Below are 7057 nucleotides of genomic sequence, written 5' to 3'. Positions count from 1 at the left end.
TTGGCCATTGATTGTAACCTACTAACCCAGTGACTGTTCTATGCCGCTGTACATGCTTACTACTCCCTCTGCCTCCTCTCTTCCCACTCATTGCGCTTTCTGTTTCTCCCATCTATTCCAACTGCTTCTCTATCAACTATCCTTCCCTTCTCACTAAGTCTGGAAAGAAGAAGTTTAAAAAGGATATCCTGGCCTCCAATCCTGGTCTCCCTATCGCTGATACCTATACCAGCGCTTTTTCCAGACAGACCCTCATCGACATCCTCTTTGTTGTTCCTTCGCCGGATCTATGGACCCCCCATATGATCTCTGTGTCCTGTTCTTTCTCCTCCTCTCCCATTAATGGTGGCCCTCGCTGGGAAGTCCTCATGGCTTCTTTCGACTCCTACAGAGTCATCCTTAATGTCTACCTAAATGGCATTGTCATGGTCCAAGGTCCTTAGGACAATCTCTTCCTCTTTGATAGGCGGTTCCTCGCCTCATCAACTTCCTTTCATCTCCGGCTGTCCCCTCTTCTCATTCCTTGGCTATCTTGACCACTTTTCCCTCATCTGCTCCTCTTCAGGCTATCTTCACAACTCTGCAGGGCGTACCTCTGATTTGTACCCCTCCCCGGAAGGTCTTTAAGACTGGCAACCTTCTTCATCTTGCCACTCTCAACTCCTGCTCTGCTGTTTAGTGGTCAAAGTGTACTAAAAGAAGGAGTGGAACTATGTTCCCGGCTGATCTGCCCCCACTACCCACAAACCCCATCACCACGTCCCCTCCCATGCGCAATTCAAACCCCCAAAGAAACACACCTGCTGTTTAAGGGAAGGTTCAGTGCACTGCGTTGAATAGGAATAGTTTTGAAGTGTAACTTTCAACTTTTTCCTACACTTTTAGTTTAAAATTAAACCATCCCGGAACAGTTTTTAAAAAAAAGAAATGTATAAGAACAGTAAAACTTAATTAAAAAAAGTAGAGGAACACCGTTCCCAACCATTCCCGCCGACTTCGACCACTGAAATGGCTTTTACTCTGCCTTCCAAACAAAAACAAAACAACTACTATTAGGAGTGGAGAGATGTGATGAAGTGTGCAGCGTGGGTGGTGCATATAAGTTTGGTCAAAAGGCTCATACAATATATTTTATTGGGTGATGTGCAGTTTAGAGAACTGGATTGGACAGGGATGTGCAACTGTGGGGCCAGGCACAATTGTGACATCTCCTTTTCAAGTATACTGTGATAGCGTACAGTATAGCATTCAAAGCTCCTTCCACCATCTTGGAGATGGCAGTTTAATGTTTCCAAGAAATGGAGGGCCCATTGAAACATTTACCATGGGCGCTCGCAGTGTGCTTTTAGACTGGTGCCTCACCAGCGAAGACCACTAATATCCAGTGTTTTGCTTGAGGAAGTAAGGTGCATGACCAATAGCGTAAACCAATGAAAGCGAGAGAGAGCGTCATCACCAATATATGAACTATCGTGGCAAAGCACACAAAGTATTGCATGTGTAGAGCTTGTCCCCAAACACATCCTCCCTGTCCCACGGTCCTCTCGTCCCCCCCCAACACACCACACTTCTCTGTATGGATTGGTGTTCCTCGCTGCTTTGGTTATGCACTATTGGCTAAGGCGCCTGCTTGGGATTATAGTATTGTCCGGTTATCACTGGTTCATGTTTTGTCCCGCTTTTTACATTCAGCTGTTCATTATGGGCTTATGTGGCCTCCAAGGCACGATGGACCTGCAGCACTTTTGAATGCGTCGTAGAGGAAACAGGGGGGGTCACCCCTTGCTCATGCAGCTTCCCAGGATCTGCAACGGCTCTATGCCTCCACCTCTGCCTCAGGATCAGTCACAAGTTTTATTCCTGTCAGGGGCCCAGATTGGTCCGGGTCGCCATGTGGGTTTAGCTGCAGGACACTCCAATTAGTAGGATTACACTCTTGCCAATGGGGGGTGGGCTCTTGCTGGTATGCACCTACCTTAGATCTGGCCTGGGCACCCCCGCTTCCAAGTTCAGTGTATCTCTGGAGGTTGAGGGGGTCTCAGTTCTAGTACTTCTGTGCTCCCAGCACTCGTGGCTCCGTTCCGTGCCTATACCCTGGCCGGTCCCGTGGTGCTCACCTCCCTTCCACAGCAGCGTGATTGGGCCATTGTGGGCAATGTTTGGGGGACCTTGAGCATTACCGGGAGCACCCAGGGTGTCACAAAACCTTTCAAGTCCTGGTCTTCTGGGAACAGAGCCGCTCGACTTCTGTCTGCACTTACTTGTGTTCTGTATTGCCCTGGGGGTTGAAGATCCCGGCAAATTCGGTTCTTTGTGGATCTCGGGTCCACTCCTTTCTCTGCTTTCTCCGTTCCAGCTGCTGGACCACAGGGGCTTACGGCCGCTCGGGCTGCTGCGTACTATGGTCTATGCGGGCTTACACGACCGCAGGTCGGGGCACAGTTCTCCCGCTCCCCTCCTCCACAAATCGGGGGGCAGTTCTCGTTGGGGCGACTCCTGCCAGGACCCGGGATGGGCGAGATCTGGTCCAGGCCGCTCCTCACTCCTGTCGGCACTGTGACCCTCGATTGCTGGGCACTCTCCACGGCAGGTGCTCCGGCTGGGAAGTAGTGTGGTCGCTTCCCGTTCGGCCTTCCCTCCTGAATCAGACATCGGCCAGGGCTCGTGTGGTTGCCGCCTCAGTCCAGGTTCCCCCTCCTATGCAGGTTTTATCTTTCTTTCTTTCCAGGACAAAGAGTTATTGATTTTATTATTCCCTCCTTTGGGTATGTCTGTGTCTTTCTGTCTTTTATTTAAAATACTTAAGTTCATTAATGTTGACGTTAAGCTTTTCTGACCCTCCTTTGCCTCCCTTTTTAGGATCCTTATTATTCCTTTTCTTGTATTTGCACAGGTCGGCTTTAACAAGGGTATCACATTTCCATTTTCCTCCCCTTCAGGGATCAATATTGTTCTCTTTCTCAGACTAATGCAGTTTGAATTCAACAAGAATACTCCACTTCCATTCAATTCTCCTCCAGAGAGCGGTATTGCTCTCCTCTTTGCGGTATCACAGTTCAAATTCAATAAATGTATCTTCAGCTATTTTTCATTAGTACTGAGATTAGTTATTCGTGTTATATAATACTTGTCTGTGATCTTCCCGTGCCTTCCCTGTCCCCCAATACCTTAGGTGTCACCAGGATGCGACTTCGGGGTTCATACGGGTCTGGCGCCGGTTTTGTTTCTCCACCGCACTATTTAGCCGACTTCCTCGCCATCTCTCGCATACGCTTGTCGCTCATCCTCTAGGTTATTCAGAGTCTCAACTGGGAGCTGCTCTGTTATTTTTACAGCTTCCCTGTGGCGGTATCGGCGTAGTTGCGTGGGCCGGTTATCACTGGTTCATGTTTTGTCCCGCTTTTTACATTCAGCTGTTCATTATGGGCTTATGTGGCCTCCAAGGCACGATGGACCTGCAGCACTTTTGAATGCATCGTAGAGGAAACAGGGGGGGTCACCCCTTGCTCATGCAGCTTCCCAGGATCTGCAACGGCTCTCTGCCTCCACCTCTGCCTCAGGATCAGTCACAAGTTTTATTTCTGTCAGGGGCCCAGATTGGTCCTGGTCTCCATGTGGGTTTAGCTGCAGGACACTCCAATTAGTAGGATTACGCTCTGGCCAATGGGGGTGGGCTCTTGCTGGTATGCTCCTACCTTAGATCTGGCCCACCACGATTCTCTCATGGTCACATCACCACCAATTCTCGTTCCCCATTTGGCTCGTCCCTTCTCAGTTTCTCGGTTATATTGGTTTCTCAGCGTTCTCTCTGCTGCTTCCCAGATCTGGATTTTGCAGACTGTGGGCCTCATTACACGGAAGACGGTAAGGTTTAACGGTCACCGGTAATGATACCCGTGACCGTTAACCCTTACCGCCTTACTACGAGGTCCCTTTGCGGGTTGGTACTTTAACGCCTGCTTTTTAGCAGGCGTTAAAAACCAACCCGCAAAGGGACCAGGGTGCTAATTACGGTACCGCAATTTGCGGTACCGTAATTAGCACCTTCCCCATTCCCATTATGCCCTATGGGGCAAAAATGGGAATGGGGAAGGGCAATGGGGGAAGGGGGAATTACCGCCCCGTCAACCTTGGAATAGGGTGGTAATTCCCCTTTCCTCCAAGGCGGTGCCGGTATTTTACCGGCAAGGACCAAGGTGCTAATAGCACCTTGGTCCACCGCCTACCGTGTAATGAGGCCCCATGTCTTTTCCTGTGGCTCTGCCTCTTCCCAGGTTCATGTTACCAGGGTACCTCCCCTGCCTTCCTCTCTTGCTTCTCGTCTCCCTTTTTGCCTCGTAATTGACGAGTGTTCTTCTTTCAATCCACTCGTCTCAGTGGAATGGTCACTTTTTCTTAAAGAGACAGTTTCTCTTTCTTCAGAATAATAGCTTTGGTTACCTTCTTCTTCAGCCCCGTCCTGATGTTAACTGGTGACAGAAGCTCCTCACAGGAACAGGAGTCCTTGTTCCTAAAGGGGGAGTTTCTCCCAGTGAGGTCCCATTTGCCTCTATCAGTAGGGAGGGTGTTGCAGAGCAGGCTCACCTCCCTAGCCTCACAGGGGTGACTCCCCATTGGGGAGAAGGGACGAATTCCCTCGATTCGTCACGTCTCGCTGTGCTCACTGCCCCAGGCCCCTCTAGCCACTGTAGTCTTTTCCATGTCTTCACTGCACTCTAACCTGTATTGGCTGTATCATCTCCCTGTGTTCACTGTCCCCAGACCCTCTACCCACTGCACTCCATTCCCTGTCCTCAGTGCACCCTGACTCTGTATTGGCTGTATCTTCTCCCTGTGTTCACTGTCCCCAGACCCTCTACCTGCTGCACCCTCTTCCCTGTCATCAGTGCACCCTACTCTGTATTGGCTGTATCCTCTCCCTGTGTTCACTGTCCCCAGACCCTTTAACCACTCTACTCCCTTCCCTGTCCTCACTGCACCCTGACTCTGTATTGGCTGTATCCTCTCCCTGTGTTCACTGTCCCCAGACCCTCTAACCACTGTACTCCCTTCCATGTCCTCAGTGCACCCTGACTCTGTATTGGCTGTATCCTCTCCCTGTGTTCACTGTCCCCATTACCTCTAACCGCTGTACTCCCTCCCCTGTGTCCCCAGGCCTTCTACCCGCTGCACCCACTTCCCTGTCGTCAGTGCACCCTGACTCTGTATTGGCTGTACCCTCTCCCTGTGTTCACTGTCCCCAGACCCTCTACCCGCTGCACCCCCTGCCCTGTCTTCAGTGCACCCTGACTCTGTATTGGCTGTATCGTCTCCCTGTGCTCACTGTCCCCAGACCCTCTAACCGCTGCACTCCCTTCCCTGTCCTCAGTGCAACCTGACTCTGTATTGGCTGTATCCTCTCCCTGTGTGCACTGTCCCCAGACCCTCTAACCGCTGCACTCCCTTCCCTGTCCTCAGTGCACCCTGACTCTGTATTGGCTGTATTCTCTCCCTGTGTTCACTGTCCCCAGACCCTCTAACCACTGTACTCCCTTCCCTGGCCTCACTGCACCCTGACTCTGCATTGGCTGTACCCTCTCCCTGTGTTCTCTGTCCACAGACCCTCTACCCGCTGCACCACCTGCCCTGTCCTCAGTGCACCCTGACTCTGTATTGGCTGTACCCTCTCCCTGTGTTCACTGTCCCCAGACCCTCTACCCGCTGCACCCCCTGCCCTGTCCTCAGTGCACCCTGACTCTGTATTGGCTGTATCGTCTCCCTGTGCTCACTGTCCCCAGACACTCTAACCACTGTACTCCCTTCCCTGTCCTCACTGTACCCTGACTCTGTATTGGCTGTATCCTCTCCCTGGGTTCCCTGTCTCCAGACCCTCTACCCGCTGCATCCCCTGCCCTGTCCTCAGTGCACCCTGACTCTGTAATGGCTGTATCCTCTCCCTGTGTTCACAGTCCCCAGACCCTCTACCCGCTGCATCCCATTCCCTGTCCTCACTGCACCCTGACTCTGTAATGGCTGTATCCTCTCCCTGTGTTCACAGTCCCCAGACCCTCTACCCGCTGCATCCCATTCCCTGTCCTCACTGCACCCTGACTCTGTAATGGCTGTATCCTCTCCCTGTGTTCACTGTCCCCAGACCCTCTACCCGCTGCACCCCATTCCCTGTCCTCACTGTACTCTGAATCTGTATTGGCTGTATCCTCTCCCTGTGTTCACTGTCCCCAGACCCTCTACCCGCTGCACCCCATTCCCTGTACCCTGACTCTGTATTGGCTGTACCCTCTCCCTGTGTTAACTGTCCCCAGACCCTCTACCCGATGCACTCCCTTCACTGTCCTCAGTGTACCCTGACTCTGTATTGGCTGTATCCTCTCCCTGTGTTCACTGTCCCCAGACCCTCTACCCGATGCACTCCCTTCCCTGTCATCACTGCACCCTGACTCTGTATTGGCTGTATCCACTCCCTGTGTTCACTGTCTCCAGACCCTCTACCCGATGCACTCCCTTCCCTGTCATCACTGCACCCTGACTCTGTATTGGCTGTATTCTCTCCCTGTGTTCACTGTCCCCAGACCCTCTACCCGATGCACTCCCTTCCCTGTCCTCAGTGCACCCTGACTTTGTATTGGCTGTATCCTCTCCCTGTGTTCACTGTCCCCAGACCCTCTACCCGATGCACTCCCTTTCCTGTCATCACTGCACCCTGACTCTGTATTGGCTGTATCCTCTCCCTGTGTTCACTGTCCCCAGACCCTTTAACCACTCTACTCCCTTCCCTGTCCTCACTGCACCCTGACTCTGTATTGGCTGTATCCTCTCCCTGTGTTCACTGTCCCCAGAACCTCTAACCGCTGTACTCCCTCCCCTGTGTCCCTAGGCCTTCTACCCGATGCACTCCCTTCCCTGTCATCACTGCACCCTGACTGTATTGACTGTATCCTCTCCCTGTGTTCACTGTCCCCAGACCCTCTTCCCGATGCACTCCCTTCCCTATCCTCAGTGCACCCTGACTCTGTATTGGCTGTATCCTCTCCCTGTGTTCACTGTCCCCAGACCCTCT

Source organism: Ambystoma mexicanum, chromosome 1p, assembly GCF_040938575.1.
Source record: "Ambystoma mexicanum isolate Mex_15411 chromosome 1p, UKY_AmexF1_1, whole genome shotgun sequence".
NCBI classification, from domain to species: Eukaryota; Metazoa; Chordata; class Amphibia; order Caudata; family Ambystomatidae; genus Ambystoma; species Ambystoma mexicanum.
Note: the sequence above shows the minus strand (reverse complement) of the source record.